This window comes from Convolutriloba macropyga, chromosome 2, assembly GCF_964194025.1.
Source record: "Convolutriloba macropyga chromosome 2, txConMacr16.3, whole genome shotgun sequence".
NCBI classification, from domain to species: Eukaryota; Metazoa; Xenacoelomorpha; order Acoela; family Convolutidae; genus Convolutriloba; species Convolutriloba macropyga.
In genome coordinates, this window is record NC_134469.1 from 42,904,383 (window position 1) to 42,924,122 (window position 19,740).

Here is a 19,740-nt window from a genome sequence, read left to right on the forward strand (position 1 = left end):
TTATTGGCACTGGCTTAGATGATTTAAAAACGTTCACAAGTTTTGGCATTGTGCATAAAGGTTAAATAAACTTGTATGAAAATTATAGGATACTCAGAACAAAATCTTTAACTTGTGTGTTTCGTAAAACTGCGTTGATAATGCTAAAAAATATCCTGTTTCTAACCCATTCCAAATTTGGAAAAGCAGATCGCAGTTTTTCCGGAAAAACTATTTATTATATCCTATCATAACTTCCTTATAAAAAGCTTTTTTGAGAACGATCAAAGAATCGACGGTCCAGCGAAAATCATTTGAGTTTCGTTGGAAGTGAGGGCTAAGCGTAAAACTGTTTTGTCAAAAAATATATGTTTCGACAGATACTTGCTTAAACAAAAATAAGCTCAAATTTTGCTGGAATTCAGATAAACAAAAATTTGATTTTAGGTTAAAGAACATGGTAGTGTTGTTGTATTTGGGAAATTAGTATGTTTTCAGCAGAGAGAAAAAACTTAAAAGCATAAAATACTAAGACTAGAAATCTTGTTCATGAAACTGAAAAACATAACATGTATTTATTCATTTGTTTTGAAATTTGACCTGAGGACAAATTGTTAATGTAAAACTTTCCAAAAGTAATAAACCTTGACAGAAGTTTTTAGAAAAAGACACCATTGCCGTCAAAAACATTTGAATGGAAACAAATTTTTAATCGAAAAAACCAGAGAACCACTGTTTTATCCCAGAAAAGCATTTAATCATATTGTTGTGTTCTTTATGTTCTGCGAGTTAAAATTCTGATCAACCTTATAGGCCCTATGAAAAGATCGATCCTGACTACAATGTGCTGCTACCTGGTCATCCCGAAAATCATGTTCTTAGAAAAAGCCCTGTTTGAGAAAATATTTTTGGCTTCCACTTTGAGTAGATTTTTCAGTAAAGTGCACAGCTAAAGGTGACGATTTGCGACTAGGGTTTCGTTGAAAGAAAGAAACATTCTACTTCCAGAAGATAATTGCCCGAACAAAAACTAACACATTTTTTTATTTTTGTTGAGATATAATAAACAAAATATACAAGGTTCAACAAAGCGGTGGGTTGGTTGCATTCGGAAAATAAGCAGACCGAAAAAACTAACAAACATTCTATCTTCTAGTAGCGTACAATTAAAATAAACCCAAAATCAACAGTGGGGTAATTATACTACAACAGGTTTTGATTTTGTTTTATAGTGATATCTGCGTGCATCAAAGAGCAGTTACAACAATTCCTAATAAAATATTTTAATCTGAAATTGATTAACAATAAAATATATTATATATATATATATATATATATATATATATATATATATATATATATATATATATATATATATATATATATATATATACAGGTTAAATCAGTATTACTGTTAATAACAGCCAGATAGCCTACAAAGAAATGACAAGCTCAGTTCATTGCAGCAATTTTCGTTGCTCAAAAGATCCGGTCATCAAATTCAAACACAAATCATGTTCCTATTCCTTTGTTTTCTTCAAGGAAAACATATGCCTGGGTGACCAAACAAAGGAGATTTTCTCTATGTAAAATTTTGAAATGAAAAAAAAAATGAGTTATCGGAAAATAATAATAAAAAATTACTATCGGACAGTTTCCTTATATCAAATTTTCCAAAAGTTTTTATACTGCCAAGGCTTGTATTAACAGATTATTAACAAACTTGGAATAAGCTTTCAGAAAAATAGGACACTTTGGCGGTCTCAACCATTTGAATGGAAACAAAACTTCAGTCGAAACAACCAACCACTGTATTAACAGAAGCAAAGCAGTCTCTGATATTGATGTGTTTTTTATGCTCTGAGGGCTAAAATTTTATTCATTTTGTTACACGAAATTACATCGCCTAATTCACTCCTTGGGTTGCAAGATCAGAACTTGCACATTTTATCTCTGAGATGATGTCATGTTGAGAAACTGGAAACTATATCTCATCACAGAAATAGAATTTTGCAAACTCAATTTTTTGCGCTTTCATATAATCAGTCAAAAGTGCTATGAAAAGCCAAACTATATGAGATTATGGTACTACCTAAACTTCGACTAGTTCATACTTTCAAAAATTCTTTAAAGAAGAAACTTATTATAGCTCTATATTATTTTTTGTTTCATTTAAATAAAAAACTAGCGTTGGCCTAACAGACGTTCTAGCAGCATTGTTTGATATCAAATCTAAGTATACTGAACAACAAGGACAAATTTACTCAAAACACTAAAAGAGCTTGAAAGACATGGAACTTATAATTCTGATGATTGATTTTATAGCTAGGAGCTGCACGCTCTTAAATTACTATTAACCAAAGTGATGTTTCCAAAAAAAAACAATCAAAACCAGATGGATAACTAAATTTTCTTGATAAATTAACGTATTGCGTGATTTTTGGATAAAAAAATGTTCTTGGATTAAATGTCTAGCAATCAAGTGTAAGTAGGAAAAAAGTCAAAATAACAAAACGTTGATCATGATTTAAAACTTGATTTATTCGCAAAATAAGGCAGATGCATGTACCACTAGAGCTATCACCAGTCTTTCACAAGACTTTCAAAATTGATCTGACCAACACATTTAGCTATTAGTTGAAATAAAAAAACATTAAAACATTTTCTTCACCGGAAAACCAACTATTAGGGCAATAAGCAGCTAACTTTGTCAGTTAACAAAAGTCAAATGAACTCAACTTCTATTGAAATTCAACACAAAATTGGAACAATAAATTCCATTTTCAGACAAAAAGTGGTTACTGTAATTGGTTAGGCGTTATACAATTTACTTAGTGTTTGCCAATCAACCGATGGACCAGTATCCGATACAATATTTAGCAAGAAAAGACGCCAAGACCAAAAATTTAGCAGCGAAATTTTTGGATTCCACGAAAAAGTTGCTCTTTGATTTTTTTTTCACGTGTAAACCGCTAGTAAGACAACTGATTAGAAAAAGATGGGAATGAGTATCCCGAAGGAAATTTCAGAGGAATCGGGAAATAATTGATCCTATTTTCAACTTTTTTGAACTTCATTTTGTTTGAAGTATATTGATTTTATTCTTATCCAAAACAAAGTATGGCCAAGTCACATTGATCACAAAGAGCATTTTTACTGAAAACCAGCAAAAAATAACAAAAAGACAAGCAGACGATAACCGAACTTCATTTTTTAAAAGATTCAAAGCAGCCAACACTTCATAGTGTTAGAAAAAAACTGCAAAAATTGTTTCTAATTACAGTGACAAAGTGACAAAAGATAAAAACTATAAAAAAATAATTAGATCAAAAGATTGCAAGATTTAAAAAACCAATGAAACTTTTAGACGTATTTAGGTCTTGATCAGTAATTTTTGCTCAACAATAAAACAACTAACCAACAAAATTTATAGAAGTAGGATGATACTTGTTATTATAGAGGATAAGATACAAAACAGCAAAAAACAACTACCCTCAATATCATTAAAAAAACTAGAAACAGTAGACGAATTTACTTGATTCCAAATTTCAAACAAAAACAACTAACACAATGAGTTAAAAAAATGATCAATGTTTTTACAAATTCCCAACTAATAAAACAAAAAAGCTTTTGAAAGAAAACACGAATTACAACAAATTACAACAAATCTATGAACCATTGGAACACTAAGATCAGTTGCAATTGCAGTTCTAGAAAATCATTGCTCCAACAAAAGTTTTCTCTCATCAATTTGAAAACCAGTTTGAAAAACCTTCATGCATTGGATCTGCTCATTCGTTTGCTCCCTTTACTATTCGGGTGTTACCAAATTCACTTCTTCAATATGTCATCTCTTTCACGCTAAAAAATTGCAAAAATTTGAAGATCTTGAAAAAAATGTATCCCTTACATAATTCAAATGCTTTCGATTTTAATAAGTAAAAAAGGACAATGAGACTAATCGCAACATCGCTGTTGAATGGATTGATTAAAAACAACTCGAAATTCTTGCTAATACTAACAAAATATGGGATAATTATCTGATATGTGTCGAAATTTATGCTAAAAGTGAACAAAATGCTGATTTTTCACAAAAATTTTAATGCCTAGTGGTATAATGCCAAATGTTGACAAAAATAATAAAACCTGGATAACTCTTCGGAAAAATACAAAACTGTAAAACTTCTTATTTGCTAATTATTCTACGCTCAAGGGGCTTTCTAATGATACCACTCATGTCTTTCTATGTCAAATATGTTGACTGTCAAAAATTGACTGGCACAAAAAACAGCTGAGCAGATAGTTCCTACCCCAACCGCGTATTTAAATTTTAAGCACTAACTGATAATGATCTTGAATTACGCTCATTACTTTACGGAATTTAAACGGTTTTATTTTCATACTTCAACTGAAAAAACACTCCAAATTTAAAATTGTTGTCCTTAATTATCAGACAGTTTTCGGAGGGATAACTTGGCGGTATCTGGGTACTCGATGTTGTCCAATGGGTACTCGATTCTATTTCGAACATGATTTAAAGGAAAAGATATTTTGATCAAAAACCAAAAAAGCGCTAAAATTTGTATTTTATGGCTATAACACGTAGCCATACTGTATATTTTGTCAGATAAAGACGTGATAAAGATAAGAATGGAATAAATAACACTTACAGTTATCTGGCTGGCGAGATGGCTTTTGTTTCCGATATTAGAACAGACTGATCATCACATTTAAAAATGCGCCTACCCCGTTTTTGGGACGGAAAAGTTGGAACAATAAATTAAATCTGGTCGACTTGAGAGGTTCCAAATCATGTCGAGTATATTCCAAATTGACACCAAATCATCATTACTATCATTTCTGGTGCAACCTGAGTCCAGTGCAAACGGCCTACGTCTCACTACACCGAATCATAACAAAATCTACAGATATATTTTCTGGACAACATTAATGCTTTGTAGCTTTTGAAATATTTATGATTATTCTGATTCCGATATCAGCACCAACTTTTTAAATAGAGAAAGGGAAGTCATATTTGCGCATTTTTTAGAAAAAAAAACAGAAGTTTTGAAGTACTTTAGTATGTTCAAGCATGTAAATACTGGTGCGTATATTGAGCTCGTTAAAAAAAGTTCCTCAGTTGTGTATGTATGAACGCACCATACCTCCTGCTTGCGTTCAAAAAGGGTTTGCGCAGCGTAATAGACGAGGACAATCGAAAACCTCGACCTGGTGTAGGTATTTCTGAAAATTTTGGTAAATGCAACAGTTTTTGGTCATTCTATTTTTGGTCATTTTGTCAATGCCTATTCTGTGCTGTGGGAATTAGGCGTAGAGGGTGGGTGGGTAGGAAGTGTACCAGAATGACAGGGGATTCCCAAGAGGGAAAAGATGGAAGGGAGACAGATAGTGCTCCGGATAAACCCAAATTAGACCCCGTTTGCTAATGCACCCCTCATCTGCACCCACAACCACCCTCTCTCTACCTCTGTCTCTCTCCCCCTATACTCTATGCATGTGTGTACACATAAGTGTACTCTACTGTTAGTTAACAGGACCAATCCAAAACACACACGAAAGGGGGACCCAGAAACTGGGACACGGCTCAGGGTAGATTAATAACATATTTCATTGGAGGGGTACATTGTAAAGAGAGCAAACGCCAACAGGATTTAAAGAGTGCAGGCTGTTGGGCATTTTTGCTAAATTATTTGGACTGCGCCACCCAAAGATAAAAACAGAGTCGTGAGTTCATTCAGTTTTGAAAGAAATCGCGAGCACCAAAACTCCAGAAATGAAAAATTCCGGTTGGTATTCCATCCAAGACTGGTCATAAAAAAAGTTTTGAGAACAGAACTTTGTCACATCGATTGAATAATACGAAAAGTTACTAATGGAAGTAGAATTAATGCCGATACAGGTATTCAATCACTATCAATTTAATGACATCCGATCAAAACAAAATGAAACACGGTTGCTCTGCACGGATGGGGCTGTCACAGCATGCAAAATTAAACAATTTGTAATCAATGGTAGGGCAATTTTTGAATTAAGTATGCAAAAACATTTTATATAATTTGTTCAACCTTGTTCAGGTTTTGCAATGGCCCAATATCAGGTTAAACAATTTTTGTTGATTTTCAATATCTTTTAAACAAAATCAGAGAGCAGTAATGAGAAAGTGTTTCTTCTGCAGACCTGCACTTGGGTTTTAATTGACGTTAAAACATTTAGTCACTGTTTTACCATAGTTACTGACTGTCAAAAACCATGACATTAACAAAAGTTGTGTCAAATATGCTTATGAACATACGAAAATCATAAAAACTTCGAAACCAAGTGAAAAGTAGATCCTGTTGCAAAGGAGCGGAATTCCATCAAAGTGGCGTGATTGCTGAGCAGTAAGTTTTGTGCTTCAGACACCAACAAATGATCGTCCAACACAAACACCTCTGTTAAATTGCCGGTGTAAAAATTGGCTATCATTTAGCCGTATCCTCAACTCAATCATAGTCTAATCAATCTTGAAGCTGGCCATGGCTGCAATGGGGGTAACAACTGAAAACTTCACAGACAAAAAAGTGCCCAAAGTTACCAAAAACAAACTTTTCTGCTTAAAACACAGGCCGAAAATTGGGAAAAGTAAAAGAATGGCAGCTAGAGACAGATTGTTGGCCGAATGCTGTTCCTCTGCCTTACGAAAAACTGAAGTGTTATTAAGAATCGAATAAGCATTATGGTTTTCTGTTTTTTTTTACGACACGAAGAGGAGTATTGGTGGAGCGTGAAATGCTTGAACACAAAGTGTTTGGGTCAAAATGCTGAAGAGCAGATAGAAGAGAGAGAGAGAGAGAGAGAGAGAGAGAGAGAGAGAGAGAGAGAGAGAGAGAGAGAGAGAGAGAGAGAGGAGTGGTTTTCTGTTCGTGTGGCAAAGAGAGCGAGAAAAGTATGGGTGGAAAAATTTTTGCTGAGCGAGCGAATTTTTTGATCACATGCAGGCATTTTCAATTGAACTTTTTGTTTAAAATACAATTTTTCAGGAAGAGGTGTCTCTCTCAGTTTTCCAAACTAGTAATAGTGCATTTAGAAGGGTTTTCCCTGTTGCAGGCGTTTTTGACAGTTTTTCTGTTCTTCTGCAAATCTTTCTAGAGTTGGGGGATTTTGTGGTTTTAATTGGTTGCTCTAAATGTTTTGACTGCATTTTGAATTAAGTGATTTCCAAATTTTGAATGTTTTTATTTTTAATTATTGTGGTGATTTTGTGCAAAATTTTAGTCAATCTTTGTCTGTTTATTTTTCAAAGCCTTTTTTCCGTTTTTCATTTGATTTTTCTCAGTGTAATAAAGTTTTCATTTAAATTTTCTTTCAAGCAATTATAAGCATGGTTTTCCTAAAAGTTGAAACTGAAGGCTAAAGAAGGAACTTTTCTATGAAACACTTTTCCCAAACTTTTCTCTTTTTTTTCTGCGTTTTTTTTGTTGTCTAATGTTCTTCTCAGGTGTTGAATAGATGAATGCTTGAAGAAAAGACGCAAAATATGAGCCTCTGCAAAAGGACGGTTGTGCAGTAGCTTCTTATCATTTTCTGGATACTTTTTTGAGAGAATTTTGTAAAGAAAAGTGTATTTTGACTTTGTCCTTCGTTTCTTTTCCTTTTCGCCGGCTTTCTCTCTAAAAACAAACCTTGATGTTTCATCACTCAACTGGTAGGAGATATTTGAATGACTACTAAACTTATATAAGGTTCTGTATCAGTTTTTATCTTTTTGTCCCACATTTTCCATTTTTTCCTCTTATTGTTACAAACTGACCAGTATACTTAAACAGAAAAATGTCAATATGAAATTTAAATTGTCTATTGCGAGTCGTTTTCCAGAGCTCTTCCGGCTATCTTTTTTGGTAAAGAGTGGGCAAGCATGAAGTTCATGGAGTGAGTAAAGTTTGAAAAAATTGTTTCAGTGAACAAATTCGAAGAGCAGAGAAAAGAGAGAGAGAGAGAGAGAGAGAGAGAGAGAGAGAGACAGAGAGAGAGAGAGGTTCGTTTGATCATGCCTTCTTTCGAAACATAACAACAAATGTAAGTGAGAAAAAATTTGGCTCAGTGATTAAATTTTTTATTCATATGCGACGTTTTTTTCCAAATTTTTATGTTATCGAAGAAATCATCTTAGTCCAAAGTTTAAATTGTCAGATTCTTTTAACAAATTCTCCGGTTTTAAATTCTTTTTTAGCAGTTTTAGGCTCATTACTGTTTTTTATTGCGTATACTGGTTGCTGAATTTAAGTTTAACGCTCGTGAGCAGTCTTTATTACAAATTAAATACGGGTTATTTGGTACTAAGCAATTTTTGATTTGAATTTTGGCAACAGATTGCAAATAAATTGTTAAAACTTTTCTTAATTTCTTACACTTTTTGTTTTTGAGCTTATTATGTTTTTCCAAACTGTTGTGGGTAATGGGGTTGGCTTGATTGCTTGAAATATTGTTTTCCCATTGTATTTGTACTTTTACAAATTGAAAACCTAATTGAATTTCCGTATTTTTTATTGAAACTACTTGTTAAATTTTCTTGTATTTGAAACTACTTGTTAAATTTTCTTGTATTTGAATTGAAATAGTCTCTTCTCTTCTTCGATGCTTGCTGCGATCAGAAATTAGTTCTTCGACTGGCTGTTTTTTGGCAAAGACATCATCGAGTCGCTTCCGGAATCCTTCTGGCTATGTTTTCTTTTTTTTATTTTTCTGCATTAGTTTATTTTTGTTACTGCAGAACTTTTTGTGCAGAAAATTTTGCAGAATGATCAAATTCAACTTCTGCCAGAGAGATCAACAAAGCATTGCTTTGAATGAAACATTTTTTGTGTCACAAAAAAGCAAAGTACAACTTGGAGTGATTTCAAAGAAATGGATTTTTTTGTGAGTAAAACACTATTTAGGCTGAGATCCCTATTTCGGAAGTCAGTAAAATTATAACTGTTGGTTGCTCTAAGAGGGTTATTAGAGTTTAAAATATTGCCCATCGAAAAATTTATCTGCATGAAATGTATACCGCAATTGTTTAAAAAATAGTCTTCACAGCTGCATCTTCAATATTGCGGTTGTCTTACCTCACGCGTTTTGCAAAGTAACCGTCTGCAGGGCTGTGATTATTTTGCCAGACTCTTACAACTTACCGTCGTTAAGAATCTGTAAGTATCGTAAAATAAATCCCTCTCTCAGTTCAACTAGGGTAACTAGCTTCAAATTAAAGCAAATTAACACCCAGCCCACTGTTTGGCCCAGAGAATAACGCAAAGTTTCAACGACTCTTATTTGAAATCAATTATATCATTTTAATTCTTGAGGTTCTGTAAACTGAAAGACAGAATGAGTTCAGGTAAGTTTGAGAGAAAATTAAAGAAAGCAAGAGAATTATAGCACAACTGGTAAAGAGGGAATGTTAAGTGATGAGAATTATGATAGTTTTGGGTAAAGCGGGTTGACTGACTTACACAAGAAAAGAGGGCTTACTCTTTCACAATTGTATGGCAAAACATCAAGAGAGAAAGCAGAGACCACTGATCAAATTTAGATACCAGAGAATGAGAGAAAGAAAGAGAGAGAGAGAACGAAAGAAGATCCGCATATCTTCTTAGTGGCTTTTCTTAGCCATTAATACATGTGTATTGTAAGAGCTGCTTTTGCTCTTTATTCTCTGTGTTGTGTCTGACTGTTTGGTTTGGCATGGGAATTGAGCGGACTAGAGAGAGATGGGGGGGGGCAGAAGATAGGGTACAGTAAACTGCTTGTTAGAGATTCATTCATTCTTTCATTCACTGGCAAAGATAACACAAAGGACACCTTAAAACAAGATACACATACAAATATATACAGATGTACAGAGAGAGCCATAATGCTACTAGTCAAAACTGCCGTCAGCCGACCAACAAACGCCCCAAACCATCTAAAACCTTGCTTAATAGGGTTCGTTTTGGTCGAACTCTTTCTGACCGATTCCTTAATATTAGAGAATTTTTACGCTAACATGCTTATGGCTTTATCTAGTCTTCGTTTGTTATCGAAACCAGTATCTCAATACATGGATGGTAACCTGATCCTAAAATTCAGCAAGCTAAGACCAGACATTTTGATGGCGTAAAAAGTAAACAACAGTGGGTTACAACTTTTGCTATGCTTGAACTTAAATCCACCCGCCTGGAATTTTCTGCATTTGTTACTCTGACTTGACCATCAAAATATTAAGAAATAAAAAAAACGTCTTACTGTGAAGGCACATTCTTAAGTAGCCAGAACCAGCAAAGTATTGTACATCAAACCTATTCAATTTTCTACCAACACTAATCAAATATCTTTCAAAATGGAAAACAATTTAGAAAATGAAATCTTTCACTCACAAATATGACTTATGAAAGGTTCTTTGTTTAAATTGAGTCATTGTTCAATAACTTTTATTAGCTTCTGGCAATATGCGCTTTTATGCTAATCGGACAATCGAAGCAGTGGTGTTTATCATTTGGTTACTTTTCGTGATGTCTCTTGGCAGAATTAAAGTGAAAGAATGTCGAGATCTCGTTCGTTTCTCAGCAATGTCCCAACCCCCTCCCCCTCCCCCTCCAGTGCCCTGATTGACGGTACTGAAGACAGAAAAGCAGTTTAAATAGTGTGGTACGACTATCGCTGTGAAATTAGCCCAACTATTCAAACAAAGCCAAACTGAAAGCAGCAGAAGCCAAACAGCCCACAGTTCTCTTTCTATTTTCAAATCTCTTTAATGGAGATTGCCGAACTGGCAGATTGCCCGTTTAGCCGACAACCAAAATATGAGAATTTTAGCCGACAACCCGACCGCGCACCAATTGTAATGTTTGAAACACCATAGTGATATTTTGACCACTCATTTTTGCCGACCAATAAAAATTAAGCGGTAAGCTATATTTCTGTTTTTTTCCTTGTCGACTAAACCCCCTGTCGGCCAATATTCTCAGCACCCTCTTTAGTGGAAACTCCTCGTCCTAAACTTTGAAAACATGAAAGAAAGAATAACCAACGCAGCAGATTAAAGTCAGACGTATCTGATAAAGGCAGAGTGCCAAACATGTTGAATGGAAACCAGTTTCTATAGTTTAAAAACTTCAACTTTGTTCGGAGAACATGTATGTAATTAGGGTGAAAAATATCTTAAAGATCTTAAACAGATAACCTGAAATTGTTGAAAACATCAACCGACCGTTTCGGTTGTTTCATCGAAAATCTTTATGCTGGTTCATAAACGTGTTCATGTATCATAGAGGATTTAATCTAGCCCTGATCATAAATCTGGGCAAAAGCTGAAGTTTTAAGGCTATAAAAACGCTAATCAAATGTTATCGCAATGCTGTACGTTTCCCGATGACACTTGCAGCCTGTTTTAAACAAAGGATAAAAATATGCAATGATTAACATTGGTGTTTCTTTTAAGAAGCAAATAGTTGCTAATGTTTAGTTTTTATAGTCAATATTTACAGGAAACACACTGTTTTAGTCAACACTTTGCCCCTTTAGAGCTCTATTTGTATGGGCCTGATTATCCTACGATAAGTGCATTATAAATTCAAATATATCTGTATACAGCTTGTACTCTCACCTCTCGACAATGGTACAACCCCCACAATACAATAATCAGTTATTTAAAACTCTGATTGTTCCGACCCACTTTAGTACCCACCCGAACTATAGTTACCCACCCACACTATAATTACCCACCCGAACTATATACTCAAATGGGTTTTTTTTTATCAGACAATTTTGGCCGATCGATATAATCATCGTACAGAGTTGTGAGTGGTATCATTAAAAAGCCCGTCCTGCGTAGAATATGGAATAAAAAAGGTTTTTTCAATTTTCATTAATTATAGGGAGTTATCGAGGTTTAAAGTTTTGTGAATATTAGACGTATTTCAGCCGTTTTATTCACATTTTCGGTATTTTTGACCTAATTTTCGTCAATTTTGCTAAAATTTGATCAAATTGTTAACTGTAGTGTTATTAAATTTATCTCTAATGATAGAGGGTTGGGTTTCTGAATTGTTCGATTCCGTCTTTTGGCTAGAATGTATGCTAAATTTTTCAAAATTCGACTTTTTTGAGACGAAATTTGGGACAACCTGCCTAAACTGCTGGAAGTAGATACCTTAAAACTGTGGCCATATTCTTTTTAAGCTGAAAAACGAGCTAGTTGTTCACCCACTGGCTTTGACAGTCTTCTGGAGTTACAATTTTGCCTTTCTTTGCAATTTTAAACTCAATAAATTTACAAAATGCATATTTATTTTTGACAAACTGAGAAATTTTGTTAAACAATTGACCTATTTCGCAACCAATTGAATAAATGAGTATTTTGTTAGACCCGCAGCAACATCTGAACTGATCTTCATACTTCATCTCGCCATGGATCTGTACGATGAAAAAATTTTTAAGACTTTAAAGGAGCGCGATTTTTTTTCAAAATATTTCCGTTATGTAAATGTTTTTATGTAAACTTTCTTTACTTAAAAGAATTTAAAAAAGAACCAGGTCTCAATTAGTGACAGATACTATATACAGCAGCGAGGTCCAACGATATTATATTACGGTTTCACAGTTAAGTGCTTGGTTTTTATGGCTCTGAACAATTGTTTTCGTAAAAAGGTTTTTATATGCTTCTTGAATTTTGCTTTGATTTGTTGTCTTTTTCGTAGCCCAACGACTTATTGTCGCCGTTAAAGATCCAGTTATTTTTAAAAGGCATAAATGAACCTTGACCGTAATTTTAGTTGTTATCTAACGTCTGTTATGACTTTGAATATGTTCATTTTAAGAAAATATCGGTGAAATGTTGAACTTTGCCACTGTTTCATCTTATTTCTCTCAACTTCGACAGGTCTAATTGAAATAAAGCTTAGTAGGAACAATGCACAGCGTTGAAAAAATGCTTGCCTGAATGTTTAATTTTTTTGTTATATAGTTTATGTTTTTTGAGTTGAGACACAGTTATCTCGCAAAATTTTGTGGATTTTTTTGTTTTCGCCACTGTTTTTCTCTCTTTTTGGTTTTAAGTGCCATATACCTGATAAAGATAGGTCTCAATTGCGTCCCTTGGACTTAAAACCTATCCTAATTAAAAATTTCAGTTCAAAGCTGTTTGTTTTAATTACTTTAAAACTGAAATAAAAAAATTTTCAATTATATCCTTTTTGCTTTCATTTTTGTGACCACGTAACTCTATCTCACTAATTATAAGTCTCAATTGCTTTCGTTCATTCAAACATTTTTTTGCCCCTGGTTATACTTTGTGATTAATTGCTTCGACCATTAATTTCGTAAAATTCTTGAGATTTCTATACGTTCAATTTCTGGGTTTCTTTTTGTTGCCATGACCACGTAATCCTTTTGTAACAAATATACAAAATCTCAAATATTTTATCTCGTAGTAACACTAGTAACAAAGCCGAGAAACAAATGTTTGAAGCTAAAACCGTTATAGAGGTTAAATCATAGTTCACTGGAAACGGGTTGTGACCTGTGTTTACAGAGACTGAGCTACAACTCGACCGAAAAAATATTTAAAAAATGACGAAGCTCAAAAACCCAATTATGTTTTTGATTTAAAATAACTCAAAAGTCATAAAATACTTAAGATTTCAACAAACAGTGGTGGAGTCACTTTGTCCTCATTTTAACACTAAAGAGTCTTCCTACATTTTATATTGTGTTTGTTCTCTTTTTAATTTATAACAATGGTCGTAGGTCCCTTTCATAATGACATGTCTCAATTACTTCCTATGGAGGTATAAATAAATATGAATTTCAGTGAAATTAATTCTTTTCACAAATAGAAACCTATTTTTGAACTTCGCACCTCTTGGATCTTTCTTTGTCGACCTATTAACCAAGCGCATTGAGGACTGGTTCCATATTTATTCTTATGATGTATAGGTTAAATGGATTTTTTTAGGTTTTATCTGATGCGGGTGTGATTTTGTTATGATTTTATTTATTATATAAATCAAGTTTTGGGCGTAAATAATATTTGTTAATTGATATTTATAATTGTCCTTTATAGTAGTCCTATATCAATAAAGTTCATCGGCCCTCTAGGGTGGCATTATTGTTTTCCATTGGTTGATTATGGAACCATATGTATGTTTTTGAAAATTTTCTATCTCTTCATCATTTGGTAGCCAATTAACTCAAGAATGTGGATGAGCAGGGTCGGAACCTTATGTGCGTACGCACATTACCGAGCCTCCTTGTTGATTAGGGGCACAAAATTTAAAATATTTAAGTAAATATAATACTAAAATTTTAAGAAAGCATTCTAGAAATTGCACCTCTTACTCAACTGTAGATTCAAAATCAATTTGAGTAGATTAAACGACAGATGACGAAGCCAACAAAAATATTTGGTAAATCCGCAAAAAAATATTGCTTGAAATTATTTTTGAGAAAGTTGGAGTATGATCCTTCAAAATAATACATTATATGTATAAAATAGAGTCCCTGTGAAATTGTTGCTGAACAATTTTTTCCATACACAAAGTCTGAAATAAGCGATGACCGAATCTAAGAAACCAATAATATTGAATCCAAGAGGACCTAACGGAGGTCGCAGATAGAGCCGTACGAATAAACGGGGGACGCCAACAGAGTCGAGCGAGCGAATGGAGGACGCCGGTATAGCCAAACGAGCAAAAACGGAGGACGTCGGGAGAGCCGAACGAACAAATGGAGGACACTGGTAGAACCGAACGAGCAAACGGAGAACACTGATAGAGCCGAACGAGCGAATGGAGGAAGCCTGTAGAGCAGAATAAGCAAACGGAAGACATTTATAGAGCCGAACGAGCCGAACGGAGGACGTCTGTAGAGCTGAGCAAGCGAACAGAGGTCGTCGGTAGAGCCATACGAACAAACGGGGGACGCCGACAGAGTCGAACGGGCGAACGGAGGAATCAAGTAGAGCCGTACGTGCGCAGAGCAGAATAGCATAAAAAGCAATTTAAATCCGAATATTTCCCGTGCTCTGATTGGTTGATAATAAACTCAGCACTTTAGCGGCAGTTTTTTTGAAAAATACCTTTCAAATAGCGTAAAAAAGTCTGTGTCCATCCGTGGTCGCAACCTGCCCCTGTCAAAGGGTTGCCCTTGCTCAGAGACCGAGCGCAGCGCAACGCGACTGCACACCATAGATAATAAAGCAACAGCAACCCAGGTCGAGGTGGCCATCCCAATTTGAGCTTCGATCAGATTATCTTCGAGCGCTCACATGTGCCCGGTGCGCTCGAATTTCACGGTCTTGAAAAAAACTTCGAGCGCACTTTTGCCTCTGCAATGGTCTGGAACTGGTCTGATCGGAGGTCACTTCGGTCTGGGATGGTCTAATCAGAAGCACTTTACGGCGCGCATTAGTCTGATCAGAGGTTAAGTAGAGCGAATTTGTTTCAAGTTTTTTTTTATTTTTATACTGACAGATGTTATCTCTGCTAAGAGTCAACAAAACATCAATATTCTGATCAGAACACCTTTGCGAGTCTGAAGGGCTTGATCAGAACCAAGGAGTCCAGCTGATAGTAAATTCCGGTCCCCTAATGAAAAGATTTGGAATAACTGTAGATCAGGACGTTTATATGCAAAGCTGTCTAAGTTCATCTTTTCAGTTGAAAACGTGAATTGACGGCATACCCAATAATTTTTTTTCGGCCATTGTGTTTTCTTCTCATTAGTAATACTTTTAGAATTGTCATTTCGTTAGCTGAAGTATTGTTGCAAATATCAATTTTCATGAAATGAATATATTATAGCGATATTGAGAGCTTTTTCGTGTTTAAAATTATTCTCTGATCAGAATATTTTGAACGCACTTTAGTTTAATAGGAGGAAACCTCGAGCGCATTTTCGTATGATCAAAGGCGATTTCGACCGCACTTCAGTCCGATCAGAGGCGATTTTGAGCGCACTTCCTGATTAGACGCGGATTCGAGCGCACACTAGTCTCATCAGGGGTGACTTTCGAGTGCACAATAATCTGATCAGAGGACAATTTAGTCTAGGTCGGTCCGGTCCGATCAGAGGTCGCTTTTTTTTCTGGGACGGTCTGATCAGAGGCCATTTCGGTCTGAATCTTAAGCTGGGAACTAATCAGTTCGATATTTCTTATGTTTGTTGGACTTTAATTCAAACCAATCAAATTATTTGGCCGATCAAATTTAAGCATTGGGCTCTGATTCTCATTTTTTCTCAACCGGCTCTGCGTCCGTTCGGCTCTAATTTCTAGCACCAGACCAAACATGCTTGAAACCGAACATACTGAACATTTTTTAAGTGGTTTTTGTTTGGTCTTCTGGACTTGGGAGTTATTACATTGGCTGTCATCGAATTAGATTAGCATTTAAAATTACCGATTTTGAAGAAGAAATAAATACCTTTTTCGTTTCTTTCAGTTAAAATTTTTGGACGTGTTCTTTTTCTTCTTCAAATAACTTTCATCAACGAAAAACAAAAGTGGAAATGACTGACCGAAGAAGTTATGTTCGGCATAAATCATCCTCCAAGTGTTATAAAAGAACAGAAAATCTTTTCTTACTTCAATGCCTCTGTATATACCATATAAGCTGACGACTAAAAAGAACTATGTCATCTGATCTGTTGGTAGTGATTCAACGCTAACCTGGTGATGAAGATACCTCGTCCAAATTCTGTAAAGTTTTGAATACTTATAACGAAATTAAAGAGAACTAATATCCCCGGCTCGTAAATTTAAAGCTTGTAATAGAAGTCTAATTGGAAATTTTAGGTTAAAAAATTAACTTGACAGAGAGATAGTGGCAATTTACTATCGAAATGTATCCAAATAATCACAGAATCTAAATCTTTTGCTGTGTGAACACTTGTTTGTGGAAAGAAAACCACAGATTGTTAATAGCAAGTAATAAGCTGAACAAATTGGTTGCAAAGTTTTGTGGTCGGAAACGTCTCTTAATCCCAAAAATAACATATCGAAACTTTACGAGATGAAATTCATTCAATGTTGTATTTCGTTGAGAGATACGACTCCAATCTTGGGGAACTCTCTCATCAACGCTAAGCGACAACTAGTTTGACATCTGTCAAGCGTCATTCTGATTGGTCAGTTGTTTACAATTTGGATTTGTGGTCTGACTGGTCATTATGAAAGCTGCTCTAGTTTGTCCATTCTTAACAAATAAGTCAATAAGCAAACAACAAAAGTTCCAGATTGTCCAAAACTGCCAATGTTTTGGATCTAACTGTTAGTTGTTGCGTAATACTGGATATTTGTTATGCAACAAGAGGGTAATGCTTTCTAGAAATATAGCCAAACAAAAATTTGTGACATAATTTGAATCTCGTTGTTTTACATGTCTCCGCTAAACTGGATCATTTCTGTATGATTATAATGCAAAATTGTTCCCATCGGGTTGACAAGATTGTTCCCATTTACATTGGAGCTACCAGCCTATGAGGCAAATTTTCCATACCACAAATTATTTTTTTTTTTCATTTTTTGAAAAGTTGTTTTTATATCAGTATTTTGATGTCATGTAGGATAATAAGTTCTCAGTGGCTAACCAGGACACGTTAAAAACTTACCAAAAGATCTCTTGGCGATATTAACGATTTAGTTATAAATACAAAAGCCATTTTCTCTCTTGTAAAGATACACTGCTCATTTTGGCGAGGCTTTGTTTGGAATTGTTCAAATTTGGACAGCATTGTTTGCCAAACTATTTCTCACCTCCGATCTCAGAGCATCCTTATAACCACATCAACACACGCATACGTTCATTCATGCACTTACACACAGGGACATTAAGCCATTGATTGACACACTACAAAGCTCCCATTTGGTTTGGTCAGTTTATGTTGGTTCCAGTCGCTGTAGCGGACAGACAAAACAGCGATCTGGTACTAGCGCTAACATTGCTCCGCTTTGATTACTGTTTATACGTCAAGCAAAAGGCCAAAACTACTTCGGAACTAATCTTTTTGAAGTATAACAATCGTTTTCTGATTCAGTTTTATAGGCTAAGTGTGTCTGTCACTACTGGTATCTGATATCGGTTGACTTGAAGACGGAATCATTTTGAATTTCCATAACAAGGAGGCTCAATGATATGTGAGATATGTGACGTTTCAGACAATGGTCTGTTCCAGCCTCTCTGATATCCACCAACCTACGAAAACCAACGTACGTAAACGAAATCTACCAACTAAAAACAATAGAAAACTATGTATTTCGAAACTAACGCTTGAAAAAGGGAGTTTAATTTGCTTTTAAAACTGACATGAGTTTCACCAGAGGTTCAAGAAATTAACTATAAGCAAATCTCCTAAAAGTTTAAGATTATTTTCAAGATAAGTCAAGAAACTGTATCATGTTAAGCAACCCTTTAATCTTTTGGTTGCATAATAGAACAGCCAAAAGTTTGAGAAAAAATACCTCATCGGAATTTTTCGGTTCTGTAGAAGAAAAATGCATCAAAGTAGCACGATCTGTTTGAGGTCCCTGTCTTTCTGAACTGTTGAAAAATTGAAGTATTTATTTTATTCGATATAGACGAATCTTGGGAACGCAGAAGAGACAAATTTTGTACTGCGATATATTTGTTAAAAACCTTGAACATTGATCATTTGTTGACCAATGAGGCAATTTGAAACAAACTCAGTTAAAATTTATGCAACGTTTGGACCGCCAGTTTGATTTGCCATCTTGATTACCTTCTGAGAAAGTTAGTACGTTCTGATATGAAATTGCTGATTTCCGATTTTAACTTACAACTTCTAAGGCTTCATGCAAAATTTTAATACAATTTTAACAGTTAGTTTTGATACTCTGTGGTGACATTTTGCAGCCAAGTTGAGGGAAGCGACCCATGCCAGCTCTTGTCAGACCGACTTGGCTCGCGCACAGTGGGTAAAGCGCGAACCAACGACTGCGACTGGAAGCAAGGTCTGGAAATTCATACGAGGGCATTGTTCGAACTTTGCAGGTATTATCAGGGCCTGATCCAAACTGTGCACTCTGATCAGCGCACAAACAACGGTCTGGAAATTTTGATCAGAGTTGCGTCCAAAATCTAGATAGTATGGTTAGAGCATGGCCTAGAATCTGGATAGTGTGGTGTCCTGCGCTGGCTAGTTTGAAAACAGCTCTTTCCAAGCGGTCTAGTTAAAGAAAAGAGCCAACCACCCCCCCCCCCCCCAAAAAAAAAAGCTCTATGAACTTCCAAAAAAACTTACTTCAAAATTTAAATTTTTTGAGCATCAAAGACCACAAAAAATTTTGTTTGAAAAGAATTTAGATTTTATGCGCAATATACTATATATAGGCATATACTATATTAAAGTCTATATTTCTGAAAAAATCATTATATCAAAGATCAATTTTATTGCACTTGCTAACAATTTTAGTCTGTGTACCAGAGTGCACGATGCATAATAATCAGGCACCTCCTTTGCGCAACTCAAATAGATCTGACTTCCCCCATTTGTGCAACCGAACTAGGTCTGGCACCCTCATGCTCGACTAAAATTGCTGTAATCAGAAACCAATTTCGGCCTGAGTTATCTGGGACCACTTGTGCAGAAAAATATTGTCGACTGGAATGAAGTACAAAGAAGTATTATTTGCTTAAAACAACTGATGTTTCCAAATAGCTCGCCGGCATGCTCTTGACTGAAAAGTGGTTCAACTTAAGTTACTCAAATAGTGAACATTTGATGAAG

General features: G+C 35.0%; 1 protein-coding gene across 4 annotated transcripts in view; it reads right to left on the bottom strand.

Annotated features, from left to right (window-relative positions):
- LOC142358680 (uncharacterized) overlaps positions 1-17,174 on the bottom strand; it is a 62,476-nt gene extending 45,302 nt beyond the window's left edge. The window contains exon 1 of one of the 4 annotated variants that reach the window (XM_075410182.1): positions 16,664-17,174. The gene's annotated coding sequence lies outside the window, so the exon portion shown is untranslated. Of the gene's footprint in view, positions 1-4,649; positions 4,852-9,086; positions 9,453-16,663 lie in introns of those variants that run through there. The other 3 variants (XM_075410185.1, XM_075410188.1, XM_075410183.1) reach the window with 3 other exon arrangements.
- Between the last annotated feature and the right edge of the window lie 2,566 nt (positions 17,175-19,740).